We start from the raw sequence: 21,322 nt of genomic DNA, 5'->3' as shown, positions 1-21,322 counted from the left end.
TTAACGATGTGTAAGACAATAATGAGTCAAGCATTTTTGGAGAATGACACTTTGGAGTTATAGAGCTCATAATATTCTTCAATAAAGTAAATTACATCTGGAAATTCTGTTCTCGATACACACTCATACAGAAGCCATGGGATCCAGTATAGTGACGCAACCTTCCCCAGCCTTTGAGAAGGAGGTCACTGATCTTCTGGGCATATTTATCTCCTGAGTACATGCGTTATCTTTATTACAGGGCACTCATATAGACGGATCAAACGACGAATTTCTCAGACAAATAGCCTGATTTGCTCCAGTGCCTTGAACATTTCATGTAATTCTGCATTAAATCCAGTAAACTCGATTGGTAAACGAATCTTGAGGGCACACTCCGAAAACCTCCACAGAGCATCTAACAGATTCACCCTGATTTGACACGTCTATAAATACAGTTGTACAGTTGCGGCGATCGTTTCAGATTGCATAAAAATTTTACTAAAAACATACATCAGAGGGCAGCGATTACTGCACCTCACGAAAATTAAAATTATTCTGGGCCTCTTCAGTAGCCAAATGGAAGTCGCCTCCAATCTTGAGTTCAAATTAATGTTTTTCCACTAAGTCATAATTTTCACAGATCGCAGATAGAATTGTTGCTCACCGACGATTTGTAAAAATTGCTTCCATTAGAGGACGAGCAACATATTGGTGATACAATTCTGTAACAGTGAAGAAACAGTATACCTTACGTACCACGAGGAGCTACCACTGGGTGACTAAGGCCAGCTCACTAACCCTAGCTCAGAGACTAGTATGGAGCTTGTCCTATGCGACCTGTGACCAGCCTAATCCAGGTATGAGACTTTGTGTCGATGGTCCCGACGTACATAGATCTCCTTGATAAGTAAGTTGAGCGAAAACGAAGTGGCCTCACTGAAACTTGAAGGCTTAAAACAGTGCCCTTGAGTTGAGGGTATGGTTAATTAATAATCACACACACGCACACACACACACACACACACACACACACACACACACACACACACACAGAGAGAGAGAGAGAGAGAGAGAGAGAGAGAGAGAGAGAGAGAGAGAGAGAGAGAGGGTAGCCTGTACAACCTCTTAACTATAATTTAATTTCTAGCTGGTGAGTTGATATTATATGGCAAGAAGAGGAAAAAAACTACAGCATTGAGCACAGATGAACAGCATCGTTCTGGGCTCCTAACTATGGACTTTATGCTATTTACGGTAATTATAATTAGGTTCACTCGTTATAGTTCCTTGAGAATCCATTTTCCTGCTCAAGTCTGTCACAGAATTTGACAAAGTCGAAGAGTAAATAAGCTTTCCTGACGGGAAGAATTTTATGGGTATAGACAGCAGCCTCGGTAGCCCCACGGATGCATCTGTTGGAGAGTATTTTACCTCCACAAACTATCAACCATTTTCTATGTCGGAAAATACGTATCAGTACGAAAGCCTGTTGTACAGCCGCCTGCAACATGGTCGTTTTGTCAAACGTGAATCAATACTTGCTGAATCCGCAGTGAGAGCGGCTAACGAGCTTCCCAATCTCTATGATCCAGACTTTGCAGCAATTCACCATACTTTCGAAAGTCCTTACTTCACAGCGAGTTATGCTGACAGTTCGATAATTACTGTGCCATGTCGGACCCTTTCCTGGTTTGAGGAGGGGTAACAATGGTCTGTCGGCATGAGTTCGGAAAATGTCTTGGCTGTTATATTTTGCTAAAAAGTTTTCCGTGGATTTACTTTGGTTTCTTTCGAAGTTACTGCAGCATGTTTCACTCTACGTAGTCGTGATAAGGCGAGGTATCACGAGCGCCAGACAGTGCAGAATCCAGTTCCCACAGGGGAAAGCGTGGTTGTACGACTCGGTGTTATTGGACCAGACGGCCAATTGACCCCTTCCACGGCCACACAGTAGCTACATGTTGCAGACCCAGGCTGGTGAAATACTGCTCCCTTGTCTGGGAGAGGTCCCTGGCTGATGTTCGGAGACAGTCCTCCTTGATTACAGCTGCTACAAAATAAATGAACAATATAGCTAACGTAGCAAAATATGTACTCGCTTTTAACTGAAAATCTTTATTCAATTTTGTAACTGACGTTCAGTAAAAGTATGTTATCAGTTCTGTTGCTTTTTTTCTTTTTTTCATTAAAGAAGACAGTGCCAGCCGGTGTGGCCTGCGGTTCTTCAGTCTGGAACCGCGTGACCGCTACGGACGCAGATTCGAATCCTGCTTCGGGCATGGATGTGTGTGATGTCCTTAGGTTAGTTAGGTTCAGTTAGTTTTAAGTTCTAGGCGACTGATGACCTCAGAAGTTAAGTCGCATAGTGCTCAAAGCCATTTGAACTAAAAAGGACAGTGAACGAAATAATGGTTAGATCACTGGTTTACAGAGTTTTTCACAAGATTCTTCAGGTTGTTTTCAACATTTTGCGATAGTAATTTGCCCTCGTATAGGTGTTACCTGATAAAACTACTTCTGACAATGTAGGAAGTACAGACGTGTGCTGTCTGTGTCACTGACATCGCCATCAAGGCCTAAGAGCTGCAGACTGCATTTCTAGACGACAAAGGTGCCAAAAAGATTATTTTGCACATCATTGTATTACTTAATAGCCTATAACGGAAAGAAAACTTATTTACCACACAGAGTCTCGTATGTGTGTGGGAAAATAGTGCACACCGACCTTGCTATCCTAACAAAGAAGCTATTCCCAACAGAAAATGAGGATATTCCTGTAGTGTAGGTGAGGCCATTCAACGCTCCGTGGGCACGTGCCCTCGGGCTGCACTCCTGCCTAGTGCACCGAGTGTCTGGGTGAGTAGCTTGGAGGGCCAGGAGGGAAAGGGAAGCTGAGGTGGGGCTCCACGGAGGTCTGCTAAACAAATGACTCCACTTTGTCACATGTCCAACAAATTTGCTTATAAAACGATTTGTTTGAAAAAATAAATAAAAAAATAAAAGCGCTCACTGGATATTGCATTTTTGGCCAAGCGTCCCCTCCTAGGGTTGCCACTCGTATTTTATAGTGAAGTATTGTATGTTCTTTCGGATAGTTATGCTCTTTTCTTCATGATAACTATAAAGTAAGTGAAAATAATTTTTTCACATAATTTGATTGAGCCAGGATTGATCATAATTTTGCGTATAACGGATCGGCTGAGTAACTTAAATCCTAATCTCGATTCCCGCCGCTTCAGCACTCACAGAGAGAGTTTTTCTGCGATTTTGCAGGATGAAAGAAACAAAGTGTCTCCGGAATTGAAGAAAAGAGAATAATTTACTTATCTTAAATATAACTCCTAAAGATGTTGTGAAGCTGTTCATCAGTGACGATTATTTGTTAAATACGGCTTAATGGCAATGGAAGTAAATTTTCAATCAAAATAATTAAGTATAATAAATAATAGTTTATTTCGTTTTGTGCGACCTACGCATCGATATGGATGAAATGATGATGAGAACAACACACGTACAGAGTCCCGAGCGAAGAAAATCCGTAACTTAGCCGTGAATCGAACCCAAGGCCCCGTAATCGAGGGTCATAAATATTAACCACAGGACCACAAGCTGCTTACACAGCATGCCTAGAGATACGTGAATAACAGTGCAAGAACCTCCCGTGAACCTCGTCGAAATGCTAACCTCTCTTTTATGTCCGACATCGCCTATTTAAAAAGCTCTCAATGTAAAAGGAAATACGCTTCATCGCAATTTAAGGTTCACATGATTGTTTTTTGACAAAAATTATACCAATAGGAAACTCAACTTTATCCTCATGATGTGGCTTATATTGTGGAGCAGAAATGTCTGACCGTGATTTAGTGAATGAAACACTGGATGAAGATTTTCAAAGAGATTCCTAAACATGACATAGTTCGAGAATGACCTCGACTTACCTCTAAGAACGCTCTTTCTCTAGGCTGCTGACTTCTCATTCCTTCCATCTTGAGGTGACTGATCTACAGCGTAGCGTCCTACTCAGAGCTCTCCTTGTTCAATCTCAGAATTTACATTACGTTTATAAAACATCATCTCAAGACCAATATCCTCGTTTGAACTAAAAAACTCCAATAATAATTCCAGTGTTTCATTCAACTGTAGGACATGATTGTATTTTACTGTTGTAGAACTGACCACGTTTTTTAGATGTTCTAAGCAAGGCTCAAGAATTTCCTTATATCAAAAAATATTCCCAGATTTCACGTTTGGTAAAATATAAACGAATGAAAACTTACTAATATCAAATATCAGCGTTAATTATCATTATGTAACATACTTATTCGGTCCAGAACTAAATCTATTGCGAGTTGAAAATAAATTGGGTTGATAAAATCTTAGTAATGAAAGTGAGATTCAATACAAGTCTCCTCAAAACTATCCCATTGAATTACAAACGTATCATCCACTGTTCTCCACTTTAGACCGAGAAATAATCAAGGCCAAAAGTGAGTGAAGCTCACATCAAGACCAATGTCTTCATCTAATCATGCCTTACAGTTTTAGATTATCGTTTCAACATGGACCAGCAAACGGTCAAATTATCACTGACTTTCTTACAGATGTTAAAAAGCAAGGAGGGTTAATCTATTTGCATATATGCCAAGAAAAATATTACATAGCCAGATCTCTGAAAGCCCCAAAAACGGGGTGACGTGGAAATTTATTCGGACACATAGCACATAGATGAAGCACTAATTCAATGCACAAGGAAGAGTCAGCGAGTGAAAGTCAATAACGATTCTTTACAGTCCCCATCAGCGGACATCACAACCGGAGGAGATGAGCTGGCATGGGTGGATCAGCGAGTTAGTTCGTGAACTTGCCATAGAAGTTATTTATGGCATTGAGGGATTCCCTGGAACACTCGTTCAAATGGCTCCAAGCACTATGGGACTTAATATCTGAGGTCTTCAGTCCCCTAGACTTAGAACTACTTAAACCTAAGTAACCTAAGGACATCATACACAACCATGCCCCTGATAAGATTCGAACCTGCGACCGTAGCAGCAGCGCGGTTCCGCACTGAAGTGCCTGGAACCGCTCGGCCACAGCAGCCGGATGGACCCTCATGTCTGTAGCAGTAGGTAATTTGTGCCCAGGGAGTTTGAAGATTTTAGCATCCGCAATGGTATCCAGCATCGGACTCCTGCCCTGTTTCACCCAATCTCTGACTTTGAGGTGGAGTAATTCGCACATTCATTCAAGACACACATGAAGAAGTCAGTGTCTTCCTCTTTCCAAGACGATGCATTTTCAAGTTTTAGGGCTACATACTGGGCGATGGGTGAAGACCGGTGGAAGAGTTGCATGGGCGCCAGCTGAGTGTATCCGGGATTTGTTGCATCCTGATTTGCATGCCATGGACCATTGGTGCCTACCGTATTTTTAGGGCTGCTTTTTCGACCCAGTCCTTTGACCAGTAGGAGGGGTGGCTGCTAGGTGTTATAGTTGGCATCAGAGGTAGGCTGTTGTTTGTGGGGGTTGTCGGTGGGGAGCAACTGACCTGTCATGCAATTTAATTGCGCCTGTGTTGAGTTGGGACATCGACTCTGTGCCCATCCAGTCAGTTGAGTAGCAGGGATGATCACAATGTTGTTTCAAGGAGAGGCTCCCTCTTGCCCTCTGCCATCCTCAAATTACCTACTGCCTTGAGCTGCAGTGAGATTCACGCCTCTGCCTACCACAGTGGAACACATATATTACGACCTACCTCCATACCCCTCCACATTCTGCCCCCCCCCCCCTCCCTTTCATGGCCTTGGCCCCTCTGTTGCTGGTGGACCCACTGTTTTCCCAGCCTCCATGTCCTGCCAATGTTAGGTCGGAGCCAGTGGCGTCGACATTGTCCCCTTCAGTGGTTGGTCCACTGCCAGGTTCTCTGGCACCCTCTCCGGTTCTTCACCAGAGGTTGCGGGACAGGCCTGGCTCTTATTTGCCCTGCGTATCCTTTTCAGGGGAGAGGGATTTAGTAACCCCATCAACAGATATCACTATGAAGGCAGATGAATTGGCATGCATAGAGTAGTGAAGTAGTTCATAAACCTGCCGTGGAGGGTGCACACATCGCATAGTATGGGCAGACCCACTGATTGAAGTGCTTGCTTGTTCGCGGCAGTAAGCCCAGTGGGCCAGTACTCATGATAAACTGTACCACCACAGACGAGACGCTGAGTGTTGTCGTATGCTTAGTCGTTAGTCGCCCATGCCAGCCACATGCTTAGTTTACTGCCATGCACTTCTCTACGTGCATTTCGATGCTCTGCTTCCCATAGATTGACTCACGCAGAGCCGGCCGCGGTGGTCTCGCGGTTCTAGGCGCGCAGTCCGGAACCGTGCGACTGCTACGGTCGCAGGTTCGAATCCTGCCTCGGGCATGGATGTGTGTGATGTCCTTAGGTTAGTTAGGTTTAAGTAGTTCTAAGTTCTAGGGGACTGATAACCACGGCAGTTGAGTCCCATAGTGCTCAGAGCCATTTGAACCATTTTTTGACTCACGCAGCAATTTTTTTTCTGTTAGTGGATACTGTTCTCCAGTTGTCATCGAGCCACCATTGGCCCATGAAGCATGTGCTCTCATAGTGTAGAGTAGCGGCCTTGTCACGCCTGTGAAGATACAAAAGATACTTTAAAAGAAAATACCCTACACGAAACCATTATACCAGATTTGGAATGGAACAAAAGAATGAAGAAATGTCCTTGGTAAAAGGCATATTACGATACATGGAAACGTCTGTCCCAAATCTTGGGAATGAGAATCTGCTATGGTTAGAATGAACTGGAGAAAAATTGGCTGCATTATTTAGGATTACAAAATTTCCACCATTACTAGCAGCAGCCTAGAGTAAGACTTAAAAATTCACTGCTTGAAAAGTTAAGTTTCCACTGCAGATATTAACTGAGTGACCAAACCCATGGGAATGGTAATCCAATGTGATGATGTGCCGGGTATGACTCCAGAAAGTCGCAGTTAGTCCAGTTTGTAGAGACAATATCCAAAAATGGATCAAATGGCTCTGAGCACTATAGGACTTAACATCTGAGCGCATCAGTCCCCTAGAACGTAGAACTACTTAAACCTAACTAACCTAATGACATTACACACATCCATGCCGGAGGCAGGATTCGAACTTGCGACCGTAGCAGTAGCACGGTTCCGGACTAAAGCGCTTAGAGCCGCAAGGCCACCGCGGCCGGTACGCAATATCCGTGCAGTCTATTACAGACGTGTAGTGAACATGGCAGCACTTGGCGACATAACTGCTTTTGAACGTGGGATGTTTACCAGTCCAAGGCACACCTTTTAAAGCCTACACAAGAATTCATATTACTTAGGTCGGCTGTGTCTTAGATGGATCTTCAATATCGCAGGGACAATATTTCTACACGTTTACACTTCCACACAGGGAGACTGTCAATGTTTGACCATCACGTCGACCTTCAGAGCTATACGAGCCGTGAGAAAGATCGCCACCGATTTGAATTTGGGGCTTCAGGATCCCATTTCTAACCAGACTGTACGGATACGAAGACACAGGTCGGCTTCAGCTGCCAGCAGGTGATGTCACATTCAGCGCCTTGCCATGACTCTCCTAACAGTTTTTTTTTGTTTACAAGAAGAAGAAATCACGATCAAAATAACTAATACAACCAAGTAATGGGTTGGATGCGGGTTAGTTTTTGCGGAAAGGTAAAATGTTGTTACACTCTCTCCTTCCCAGTATACGAAACCAGTTTTCTTAAGTAATTATCGTTTCCAAATAAAAATAAAACAAGTACATTTTTCTGAGAAATTTAATTTTTGCATGAAAGCCTACATTTTAATTTACTTTTCTACATAATTCCCAACTATATTAGGGCGCTTATCGTACCGTGCAACCAGCTTTGAATACCATCCTCGTAGAAATATGTCACCTCAGCACAACTTTCGATAATTTAATCGTTCTGTAACAACTACACGAAGCACACTTCTTGGCACTTATGAGCGATGAGATGTTACGGAAATTGATGATTGTACGAATGTGCATGTGATTACTGACGATTTGGTGCAGAAAGGTGATGAAAAAGTGAGAGAGAACAGATTTTTACTATTTCGACGTTATGTGATGAGTTCCCTCAAGTATCAGGAAGTGTGCTTTATCCAGTTGTTGCAGAACATTTGAAATATCGAAAGTTATGCTCAGGTGGTTATGCTCAACTGGGATGGTATTCAAAATTGGTTGTAGGATACGATAAATACCCCAGTATTGGTGGGAATTATATAGAAAAGCAGATTAAAGCACACGCTCTCGGGTAAAAACAAAATTGCTGAGAAATGACTACTTGTTTTATTCCTACTTCAAAACGGTATTAACTTAAAAACACGCCTCGTAATTTGTAGTCATAGTTACTTCTAACGTGACACAGATGCCTAGAATTATAATAATAACTACAATTAAGTATATAAAATATTTTAATATAATAACAGCAACTTTTTACATTAGCGCTTAGTACATCATTTTAGTTTTTACTTGAAAGAAATTTCAGTTCAGAAAATTACACTACTTTAGAAGCACTCGTCCGACGATGTCATAATTTACACGACATAGAATCAAAGCACGCGCTAACTATTGTCAGCATTTTAAGAGTACTTATCACTACATTTGTTAGCACAGGTCAGTACATAATGGATATTCAAGGGTGTAAATCTGTGATTGGGAAGAATACTGTTTCCTTCAGTCATTTACTCTAGCGTTCGGTAAGTCGAATTTCATGTTGACTTTTGTTACTGGAGCGTCTTTGTCTTTCCGTTCTCTTTAGTTAACTTCCTGTTGTTTGCCGATTCTGCTTGTGCACTCATGAACAGTGTCCAACTAATTGTTGCCATCAGGTATACTGTCTGATCAAAAGCATCTATGTAATGAGGAATAGTTCACTAGATTCCAAGAGAGGTGAATCCGACATCATATAAGGAGGAAGGATGGTAGCATGTTGTCACTGAGAAGCAACAGTAGCAGAATGGGTTGCTCAAGAGAGATCAGTGACTTCGAACTTGGTCTGGTCACTGGTAACAAATCTATCTGGGTCATTCCAATCCTCGGAAACCTGTCCAAGTTGTAATATGACTAATGTGGAAACACGAAGAAGAAACCACCCCTAAACCAAGACCAGGGTTATCTCACGTACTGCAGAACAGAGACAGCCAAGCACTGCGATAGATGGTTGTAAAAAATCGCATGGAAGTAGTGGAAATAATTACTCGTGAGTTCGAAAGTTCTACCAGCAGTCCAGCTGGAGCGATGACTGTGCGTCGGAAGTTAGAGAAATGTGGTATGATGGTCGAGCAACTCCTCATAAGCCTCAAGTTTCTGTAGCGAATGCTGGGCTGTAGATGAGATAGTGTAAAGAGCGACAGCATTGGGCAGTGAATGACCGGAAACGAGTGATTTGGAGCGGTGAATCACGCTATGCCTTGCAGCTGTCCGATATAAGGGTTTGGATGTGGCGAACACCTGCAGAACATTGCCTAACATAATGCGTAGTGCCTGGAGTCCAGTACGGAAGAGGTGTTGTTATGGTATGGATGTTTGTCTTGAGGGCCGCGCGGGATTAGTCGAGCGGTCAGAGGAGCTGCAGTCATGGACTGTGCGGCTGGTCCAGGCGGGGGTTCGAGTCCTCCCTCGGGCATGGGTGTGTGTGTTTGCCGTAGAATAATTTAGGGTAAGCAGTGTGTAAGCGTAGGGGCTGATGACCTTAGCAGTTAAGTCATATAAGCTTTCACACACATTTGAACATTTGAACATTTTGTTTTTCTTGTGGTTGTTTTGATAGCTTCAATGTGCTTAAGAAAACTTTGAATGTAGAAGGATGTGAACCCATTTCTCAGCATTGTGTACCGCGTACAGTAGAGGAACAGTTCGGAGACTATGGTTGTTTATATCAGCATGAAACTTCACCCTATCATAAAGCAGTATCGAATGGCACTTTCCTGCGTGAGTGTATGCTTTGGCTTCACCCGGATAGGGAACCCTTGGATGCATCTATCTAAAACGTCAGCGGAAGCCTTGAAACGCTTATTTCCAAGGTCGCTGTTACATACACCGTCGACTGTTAAATGGTTCAAATGACTCTGAGCACTATGGGACTTAACTTCTGAGGTCATCAGTCCCCTAGAACTTAGAACTACTTAAACCTAACTAACCTAAGGACATCACACACATCCATGCCCGAAGATGGATTCGAACCTGCGACCGAAGCGGTCGCGTGCTTCCAGACACTAGCGCCTAGAACCGCTCGGCCACTCGGCCGGCCGCCGACCATTAAAACTGTAACACTAGGAAAGATAGGTAACGAAAGCTTACTTATTGTGCTTGTGCAGTGTAGAAGGAAAAATACATAATAAAATTTATAAGTGATAGGGAGGTTTAAAGGGCGCGAAATTTAGTACGCAGAGCAGCAACAATAACTATAAACTGGCTGGGCAGCTAATACAATTGAGTTTAGGTAGCAAATAAGCGTAAGTCATTGAACTCTGTGCCGGATTTTATGTGGCCTAGAGGCAGGTGGGTGGTGATATGCCGCTCCTCGGTAACCGTGATTATGTGATTTAATGGGTGAGTGATCTGGAAAAAGTACTCGCCAGAGCAAGAGTCCAGATAGGGTACGACAGCATGGCCAACATGCAATCTGGCATTATCTTCTTGAAAGATAAAATGTCATGGACACTTCGATGCTGGCGCACGACGTGTCAAATCTGTAAAAGCTGCTGTCCAAAATACTGACTATGCGAAACAGTGGTAGTCGTATGTATATCGAATGTCACCCCATATCACGCCAGTTACAGGGATCAGAGAGCACTGTGGCAACGTTCGGTTTCCTTCGAACCTCGACACGTGGGTACATCCATCATTTTGCTGTACGTAGAACTAGGACTCGTCTGAAAAGACGACGGGTTGCCATTCCTGTGTCCACTGCCTCCGTTTGGCGAACAACGCCGACGCGAAACTCTCTACTACTGTGTTCAGGGCAGCCGCATCACTAGCCGCCGTTTTGACAGTCTTTGGTGCTCCAGACGTCATCGTATTGCCGCTCTCGTAAGCCAACAGCTTGTTAATTGACGCTTCTCCTTCTTACGCGGATTATAACATGACCTCGCATGCAATCAACATTCAAATGAGAGCTTTAAATAAGAGAAATCTTTCTTTATACAAGGTGGTCAGAAACAGTCTGAAAAGCTTTTAAGGGTATTGCATGGTAGGTTGTGCTGACAATATTTAAGAAAAAATTCGATACGTTGCGCCGTTACCGAGTTAATCAGCGTTGAAGTTAGCTAATCAGACCGTTGAACGCTCAAATTCATGCGGTCCGTCAGAGACGGTGTTGCCGAAAGTTGTTAGTTTGTTTTCCTACAACCGAACAGGAGAGCGATACAAAAACTAGATATAGGACGGAAGTAAGGACCGAACCCCAGCCAAAGCCGAGCAGTCTCGTACGCTGTCGTCTACGCCAGGCTTGGCCAAGATTTACGCTCCAGCAAAGTCTGCGCTCCTGCTTCCCCCACCATTGCGCTATTCCGAAAAGGTATGCGAGTGTGACGGCTATATGTCGAGGACTGCACAAGCGGCAAACTTCGGAAGACGTGTCTGCGCACAGTGCGACTACTCCTAAGAGGCGAATATTGCAGCATACTTTTATTTTATCACTAGTGATTATTTTCAACCTTTTATTGTTCTGCTAAAGCAATAACTGCACCGCTTAATTCAATAATTACATTAGACAGTGCTAATGCAGTGAGCAGAAGTACATAAAGCTCTACATAAAGGCAATTAACATTACGTTGTGATGTTTATATATTTACAAACATTTCGATTTTAGAATATGTAATATATCTTGAATATGTAATATATCTGGATCTATAGCACGTGACACAAAATATGGCTTTATGCATATTAAAATCTATTAAATCGTTGGTGGGACTTCTTCAGTTTTGATAACAGAAAATAAATCGCACACATACGTTGAACTAAACGTTGAAATAATTTTATCGACTTGTATGAGCAGCTGACAATATTGCCCTTGGTGTAACGTTTTTTAAGTCTCGTAAACTCCTGGACTGGACAAACCTGCCATCGAGCCGGCTGCTACACTGTACTTCTGTCAGCTGAAGTTGGATGTAACATGGAGATACATCAGCAGCCAAATGCGGGAATGGTCTGACAAATAAATCGAAAAAGTCTTCAACGTGCAAAGTTTAGGACTCTCTGTCAGAAGTCGTGACGAAATGTTTTAATTACTTAAACGTAGTTAGCCATGTCTGGTCCACAAATGACTGCCATGAGTTCCGGGAAATGTTGCAGGTCCTGAACTTCAACTGATTTTTGGACAGGATTGGTTTTATAACACCAATCTCCTCCACGGATGTGTTAACCAATGGTTCTCCCCTTGCATTAAGACACTTCATAAATTCAAATAATTGGCGATGTCGACCAGAAAAGATTTTTTCACTACTCTTCTTATCCTTAACTCAGGTTTTTTCTTTAATATCCACCTTCAGTTCAGCCATCGTTCACTATCGATCGTCAGAAGACGAGCATCGTTTCGTCTTTGTGGCTGTTTTTGTAATGATGTTCCACCGAATATTTTTCCATCTCGTAATACTGCAATGGCGTATTAAGCGTTTCGAAGGGCTTCCAAACTGCACGAAAATTAAAGTAATTCCCATTCAGCGTGAATGATTTGGCTTCTCCACTTTTTCTTTTTTTGGAAGCTATCGTTTGCCATAGTATTCCTAATCCAACACCAAAATCTAATTTAACCCACTCCCCTCCCTCGGAGTGCTACGCAGGATCTCGACCGCTTGCGGAGTGCTGTTTGGCCAGGCCTGATCTACGTTGTGAGAACAAGTGACACTAATTGTATATGGTGGGACACTTGAATTCGCGAGCGCAGCTGCCTGATCGGCAAATTTAAATACGGATTAACTCTGAAACGGTGCAACGTATCTAATTTTTTACTTAAAAATTATTTCTCAACACAGCCTACTCTGCAACATTCTTACAAGCTTTGCAGACTGTTTCTGACCATCCTGTATACAAAACTGATATGGTGCTACTCCTGACTGTTTTGTATACGTAGCTGAAATGATAATTAATTATGTATCCAATTATGTCGCGCGCTTCATGCCAGTATAACGTGTCTTGCGTGCCGCCGACATGGTTTTGCAAATTTAATGTCTAATGACGCAGATGCGGAAATTTAGTGTACTTTGTATACCTCATCCTTTTAAAATGCGCTCTTATTATAAATCATTTTTAATCAGTCTCACAGCTCTCCCAAATGATTAGCGACTACCATTTAATTTCTGTGTAAAGAGATGACTTAATTCAAGACTACCAACATAACAGCCAACATCAGAACATTTTTCAGTCTTTTTCCCACTTATGCTCACTTCCAAATTCGCAAAGTAAAGCTTTTATACAGAGCGCACAATTGTCACAGAATGTGAAGCAATTACTTAAGACGTAAGTACATTACGTAGACTAAACACGTAACATTTAATAAAGGAAACATTTTTATATACCTCCATGCTCTTAGAATTTTGCCTCATGGTAACATCTGATAACTTATAAACAAGAAAGCGCAGCCGTATCATCATACCTGTACCTCGAAAACTCCAGTTGTGTGTGTGTGTGTGTGTGTGTGTGTGTGTGTGTGTGTGTCTGTGTGTGTCATTACAGGGGGATATGAAACACGTACTTAAACTCGGAATCTGAGTTTCAGGTGAAGTAACATAAACGCTTCATAAACTTTCGGTAAGGATACTGGGTAGCCGTGCGGTCAGAGGCGTCTTGTCACGGTTCGCGCTGCTCCCCCCGTCGGAGGTTCGAGTGCTCTCTCGGGCACGGGTGTGCGTGTTTATGTGTGTGTGTGTGTGTGTGTGTGTGTGTGTTCGCCTTGGCATAAGTTAGTTTAAGCTAGATTAAGTAGTGCGTAAGCTTAGGGAGCGATGACCTCAGCATTTTGGTCCCATAGTCCTTACCACAAATTTACAAATTACTTAGAATCACAGTTTTAGCTTTGCAGTGAAAGACTGTGTTATTAGTGAAAAGTTTATTTATTCGATGTTTTCTCCGTCTACGTTGATGCACGTTGTCCAGAAGAGTAGATTCACTCTATGAAGTGAAATTTGTGAGGGATACGAAATACTCATCTACTCCCTCATTGAGCTCAAACTTTCTTCTAGCCACAAATATGATAAAAAGCGGGGAAAAGATTAAAGGCAGCAGAAGCCAAATGTGTTGAATAGAAGAAAAAATCTGCACATTTATTTTCGCAGTTTTTTCTGTAATCAAAACACCTTTCTTGATAGGTCCATTCTCCTGGGGAGTGATGTATTTTTATTTCTTGCGCATACCATAAATTTTCACAACGTTTTTCTCGCCGTGTTGGTCCATGAAAAATTCACAGTACCTGTCAGTTGTTCGTTTACTCTTTTCGTGTTCATCAGTTACCAGAATCACTGTTGTGGCAACAAAAATGGTGGCCGATAAGTTCCCGACGGCGCTGACTTTTCCTTTTTTTGTGAAATGCTGATAAGCTTCAGTCCACTGGCTGTACTTTTGATGCTGGCGTAAACTGATGGGCTCAGATCTCATCCATACGAAATTGTTTTAATCTTCGTAAACAATTCAAACGTTGCTGAAAAAGTGGTTTATGCACTTTTTTTCAGCATTCGAGTAACGTTACATAAAGCTTTCTGATGGATAAATGTTCATATTAAGTTTGCCTTATTCTTTATTCTGATATGCCTAGGATGTAGCAGGATACACAAAGTTAGATTATAAAAGAAATGCAGATATTAGGGAAAAATTGAAGACATTTGAAATAAACTAATATGCTGAAGGAAATAGGGAAACGGATATCTCATCTGTTGCGAATCGAGAAGTAAAAATTAGCACTACACTTTTCACAATATATTCCGAATGGTAAATGCTGCACTGGAATACCTGCAAAAATTTGGAAGGACCAAATGTAGCTGCAACAGGATTAGCAAGGACTAACGCATGGCAGAAGCGTAATATATATTGTGACGGTTATATTTGTGGTTGCAGTTTTAGAACATTGTATCACTTCCAGAAGAAGTATTACCTCGTTTCATTCAAGCTGCATACGTCTTATATGTCAAATATGAAAGAGAAATCCATGGATGCATGTTCTTTTGCCATTAACTGCATGAAACAAAGAATCTTTTTTCGGCAAAACATTCGATCTGATCCATTTCATCGAAAAGAAAACAACACGATTATTTAAAAAAAGCATAAAAAACTTTTCCAGAGATCAAGTTTACACATCGCTAGTATTATTGAGCAACGCGTACCAATATTTAAAATGATATCATCAATGTTAATGTGATCGTTTGGTCATTCTGCTAAGTTTTGCTCTTTTCTTAATACATACCTGTATTCTGCTTTGAAACGAAGAATCGTGCTGTTGACGCTGGTCGCTGGCACGCGGGTCGGCGGCTGGCGGTAATTAGTGAGGGAAGTGCAGGTGCAGCAGCCGGCAGGCGGGAGGCACCAGCCTTTGGCGCAGTGCAGGATTCCGAGGCGGACTATTGCAGCCCGGCTGCCGCAGTCAATAGCATGGCTGCTCCCGGACAATGGGCGCGCCGCGCCGAGAATTAAAGCCCCGGGCCGCGCTTTGAAATCCGGCAATCGTCACATCTTTCGCTGTTGACTTCTCACTGATAAATTTTATACCGCGGTCTAGAGCAACAGCAGTCAACTCACCTCTGTTCGTAAACGAGCGTCGATTGGAGACTCGCACCAAATGTACTACAGCAGTTAGATAATATAAATACCTACTTATCAGATACGGTGTTAGGTCACCGTTGGCTTCATAAATATCCCAAACCTGCTTCAGCATCGATATATATAAATCCAGAATGGTAGTCAGTAGGATACAATACCATTTATCCCAAAGAAACTACAGACGTTTCTTGAGAGAGACTTAAGGAATGTAATGGATTTTTGTTCACCCCACATAGTATTCTGATCCCATGATTCTGGAGGTTGAAAAAGAAACATATACAGCTCCTGCAGTTAATTCTGTGAATGGAATGATATTGTTAGGGCATATCAGAGTACGAAGTTAGCAAAAATTTTAAAAACTATACGTGACTAACAACAGATGAAGTGTCAGCCTGTGTACCAAAAAAGATGCAGAGACAGTAAGCAAAATCAGTTAACAATTATGACAAGTGAGCCTTTGGCTAAGTTAGGTTTCTGAAGCAACTCAAAGGTGAAGGAGCGGTACCTCAACAGAGTGAATGTAGTGTTTAAGGTATAGAAAATCGCAAGCCTATCACTATGCTGGACGCATATCGGGATGACGGCGGTTCGCTTCCCCGTCTGGCCATCAATATTTAGGTTTTCCTCCGTGAGTTCCCTAAATTGTTTATGGGAAATTCTGGACTAGTTCCTTTGAAAGAACGCGCCCGATTTCCTTCCCTATCCTTTTCTTATCCGACCTTCTCCGCCTCTAAAGACATTGTCGTCGATGCCACATTCACACCTAGTCAGTTCCAGCAGAGTCTATAAACGTTTTACTGATTTACTAGACATGACTGACTCTGGTATAGTTACATTTTTATTTCCAGTAGCACAGTTACTCCTAAAAAGCGTCGTGAAAAGCTAGAATAATTAAGAACAAGAGTAACAGCCCATGAATGGTTCTGATAATATCTGGAATATAGGACAGAAACGGAGCACAATGTACAAGCCTCAAATAATTCGGAATTTGCTGTGTATACTTGTGTGTGTGTGTGTGTGTGTGTGTGTGTGTGTGTGTGTTGTGTGTGCATTGCGTGTACGTGTGTATCGCGCATTTTGCGCAGCGCGTTAGGCTGACAAGTCTAAAATTAACATATAATGGCCTGTTTTTGATTAAATAACTAAGTAATTATCCAATTACCTAACCAATTATTGTTTTCTCATTCGCATTAAACCAGTATTGGACCGTGCCGCCCGTGGGAGAAGAGATATTATCAAGTTGCATGTTTCTAGGAGCGATGCCCTCTCGGGAACAATGCCTGCGCTAATAAACAGACATGCTCGGCTAAAGCAGTCTGACAGATCCTTACAATTACCTTTCCTGTCAGTTAAGTTTAGGAGGCCGTGCTACGGCCGCCTACAGCCTCCACTATCGTTCACAGGTGGAAGACGACAGTCTGGATTGAAAGTTTGCGTGGTGTTCTCCGTAGTTAAACGCCTTATTTAGTATGAAACATTTTATACATATAACCATTTGATTCCAAAACATGTTTCTATAGACTGATTATCCGGAATTTCTACTCGTCGCACTACTAAAGCACCACAGTAAGCTTATCACAGACGTTTTGCTTCAGCTGTTACCGTGGTACTGCCTTCTCTAGCATTCCTTTTTCTAGACATGTATTTAATTCAGCAGAAACTCTTGTCACGAGAGGTAAACCCCTCTGACATCGCGTTTTCTACATGCGTACTATTGTAACAGTTCAATTAAGTCCACTGAAACGAAATAAATGTAATTAGGATCCAACAGCGTCTAGGTACAATGACATGAAACGACATCACCTATAAACGTCCAGTAATGCTGAACCCGCTGTGTAATAACTACAAAGTGAAAAATGACAGATTGTGGTAGAACAAGATGCGAACCACGATCTTCAGGTTATGGCGAGCAATCGGGTTAACCCAAACATTTAGCCTGTTGCGAACGCCACCAGGTCTGAGCCAAACTTTATTAACACTGATGGTTACTCCTATTGCTTCTCAACAATAACACCATAGGGCATAGTTTGTTGCACGGTAGATGTGGAAGGAAGGAAGAAAGACTACGGTTAAACGACCCGTCGGCAATAATGTTGTTGGAGACGGAGCTTAAACTCGGATCGAAGATGAATGGAGATAAAATCCGCCGTGTCCTGTTACAATGGAACCATTCGGGCATTTGCTATAAGTGATTTAAAAAAAAAAAGGAAGGCATAGCTAAATCTGGATTGCCGGGTGGAGATGTGAACCGACATTCCCTCTGCTCCTCACTAAGCAAGGAGTACATGAGAATTCCACCTCTGGGGGAACGGATTCGCTGTACTAACTAAATTAGATTCAGTGAAACGAGATGAATGGAAAAAATGAGTAACAGATGTGGTAATGTAGTTTAATGATTTGACCAACTTCTCGTAATAAGCAAGAAATCGAGTTTCCACTTTTGGTCTGGTACAAATTTCTATTTGTCTGAGCATATTCAGAACACTGCTGATGAAGCACTTCTGAAAGATTTTCATTGATATCATTTGAGACCACTGCAGCTTCCTTTCATTTTGGAGAATTAAAATCAAATGAAAAGAAATATCGCTATGGCGTGGTAATTCATATTCTCCATCGAAACTGTTTTCCCAGTGATGCTGCTCCCACACAGACTATGGTTAAACCTCTGGTTGTAGCTCTCAGAAGAAACCATTAATGACAATGATAGTCTGAATCAGGCTTGGAGGGGTGATTAGTTAGCTTAATTGTTAAAGCGGTTTCTCAGAACTGTCCCGCCAACGATGTGATCAGATGGGCAGTGCTTCTTATTCAGACCTTCTGATTTTCACTTTTTCTTTCGGCCTGTGAAAACAATAGTCTTCACATAACCTTTGGAATCCTTTATGAGGGAACGGACAATCTGTTTAGGTTGTCCATACGTCCATGAAAAGCTCTAAGCTTGCGAAATAAAGATTACGCGCTGGGAGATGTAGAGTTCTTGCTACGTTGCCTCCAATATGATTTTCTAGTCAATGCAATATTTGTTAAACATACTGACTATAGGGTTGTACTATGTACACGAATAATACGGAAAACTAATGTAATAGTCAATTATGTATCACCACCCGTTGACATTTGTTGCGATGTAATACTTGCTTTGTCTATGAACTGTGCATGTTTTAAATGTCACGTTGGAAGTATTATGTGTATGCATCAAACAAGCTTTGTCCACGTATAATGCAGTATATCCAGTAAAAGACAGAAACAGGGTGAATAACAAGCTCTTCAACGTTGGTAATTGACTAATGAACAAAACGTAGATTTGAGAAAAAATGCTTCCTCCTACATAAAAATATACAAGGTTTCAAAGCCTTAGTTATTTACAACGATCAGTTCAGAACACGTACCTTCTGTTGTTGAACAGATCGTCTTAAAGCCATGTGACAACGAATCAAAACACCTCGCAAATGAACCACGTCCCTCCATATGCGAAGAAAGTGTAAACTAATAAATCCAATCCACCCAAGCGAATATAGTTGAACAAACATCATATAAACGGGTTGATACGAAAGGAACCTACCATGCTAGTGCAAGTAGACGCCACGTGCCACGTGTCCTGTCAAAAACATTAGGGTAAACATCACGTCAACAACGAGGTTGTCAGAGACGGCTCTGGATTAGGTACATGGGGCCTATTTTTAAAGCCGGCCGCTTCAGTCCGGAACCGTGCTGCTGCTACGGTCGTAGGTTCGAATCCTGCCTCGGGCATGGACGTGTGTGATGTCCTTAGGTTAAGTTAGGTTTAAGTAATTCTACGTCTAGGGGACTGACGACCTCAGATGTTAAGTTCCATTGTGGTTAGAGCCATTTGAACCTAACTTTAAAGTGGAGAGAGTCTGTCACAATATACTGAGCAACTTCAGTAGATTGAATGTCAGGACAAAAAACCGTGACTTCTGTAGCTCACCATCAAACCCTTTTAAGAAATTATGTATTTCATTGACACGTTTGCTTTCATATTCATATTGAAGTTCTTTGGTATCTACATTCATAATATTCCACCATGCCACAACTCCTTTACAACATTTTATCCCACTCTGCAGCTCACAGTTTAAAGCTTACTCTCCAAGAACAAGGTGCAATAAATTAAAGGAGACAGATGGAAAAGAAGTAAGTAAACCGTTCATTATTTCTAAAGCAATCACCATAACTGTTAATACATTTATCCCACTGTGAAACACGACGGTCATTGCTTTCATGGGAAAATGTTTTCGGTGGCCTACGGAACCATGATTGTATCTAGGCGTCCACCTCTTCGTTCGCAGTAAATCGACAGTCACGAATGTCTTTCTTCAAGGCTCCAAAAATATGTATATCGCATGAGGAAAGATCGGGGCTGTATGGAGGATGTGTAAGGGCTTCCCAGCGAAACGTATCAGCGTAATCGAAACAACCCTGGCAAAATATGGGCGAGTATTATCTAGCAACAGAATGATGTCGTCCGTCAACACTCTTAGGAATTTGACTTGACGCGCTGAATTTTTTACGAAGTGTTCACGTGGACACATCCTCCATCTTTCCCCATGTGATTTCCATAGCTTTGGAGCATCGAAGAAAGACAGTTTATGCCGTTGATTTGCTTCGAACGAAGAGGTGCACGCCTGGCTACAATTATTGTTCCTTGGGCAACCGTAAACATTTTTCCATGAAGGCATTGATCGTCTTATCTCGCAGTGACATGAATGTATTAACAGCTACGGCGATTCTTATAATAAATAATTTAGTTACTTTTTCCCATCTGTCTAGTTTTCATTTGACTGCCCCATATAGTTTAGCATTTAACAACTTGTTCAAATGGATAACCTTCAGTAGTGTACACTGCGATACCTCATACATTGAAGTTGACCTATAAGTCCCTCTAGATTTTTATGGATGTAGAAATGTGTCAATTCAAAACGAAGGTTCTAAATGTAGAACAACAAGAAACACATTGTCTCTCACAGGGTGTGGTCTGTTACTGTTACTGATTCTTCTTGCATCCACAGGTTTTGTAGATGGACTAGCCACACGAGATCTCTCTGGAGTTAGCTTGTTAATACTGCCCAACGGCCAGCCCGACCCGCTGGGAGCAGAAAAAAGTGATTTCGGCATCATGGAAGTCCCACGAACAGCAAGGGAAGTAAGTGTTCACCCAGACAGAGCCCCGCTTGCTTGGGTAAGCCTTATGCAACTAAAGTGCAGCAGGTTCCCCAGAGGTTTCCGGCTAACGACTGTTCTGCCTCAGCAGTCATGCATCTCATCATCGCGCAGCATACGGTGACATTTAAGTTTTTCTACAGAGGTTTTTACCATCTTTTGAAGGACATCTTCACGCCAGTGACTGTTATAAGTTTCTATTACACAATAAAACCTTGTAACAGTCACTGGCGTAAAGATGATCCCCATTCCCTGTGACAAAAATGTTCCACCGCAGCGCAGAACAACGGTCACTGAAGCATACGGAGAGCTCATTGTTACAGAGGACTAACAGTGGA

General features: G+C 42.1%; 1 protein-coding gene across 5 annotated transcripts in view; it reads left to right on the top strand.

The window, feature by feature from the left end:
- LOC126298635 (GTP-binding protein Di-Ras2) overlaps positions 1-21,322 on the top strand; it is an 847,028-nt gene that overhangs the window by 550,145 nt on the left and 275,561 nt on the right. The window lies entirely within an intron of this gene.

This window comes from Schistocerca gregaria, chromosome X (genome assembly GCF_023897955.1).
Source record: "Schistocerca gregaria isolate iqSchGreg1 chromosome X, iqSchGreg1.2, whole genome shotgun sequence".
Lineage (NCBI taxonomy): Eukaryota > Metazoa > Arthropoda > Insecta > Orthoptera > Acrididae > Schistocerca > Schistocerca gregaria.
The sequence above is the reverse complement of the archived record's forward strand: the minus strand, read 5'-3'. Positions and strand labels throughout refer to the sequence as shown.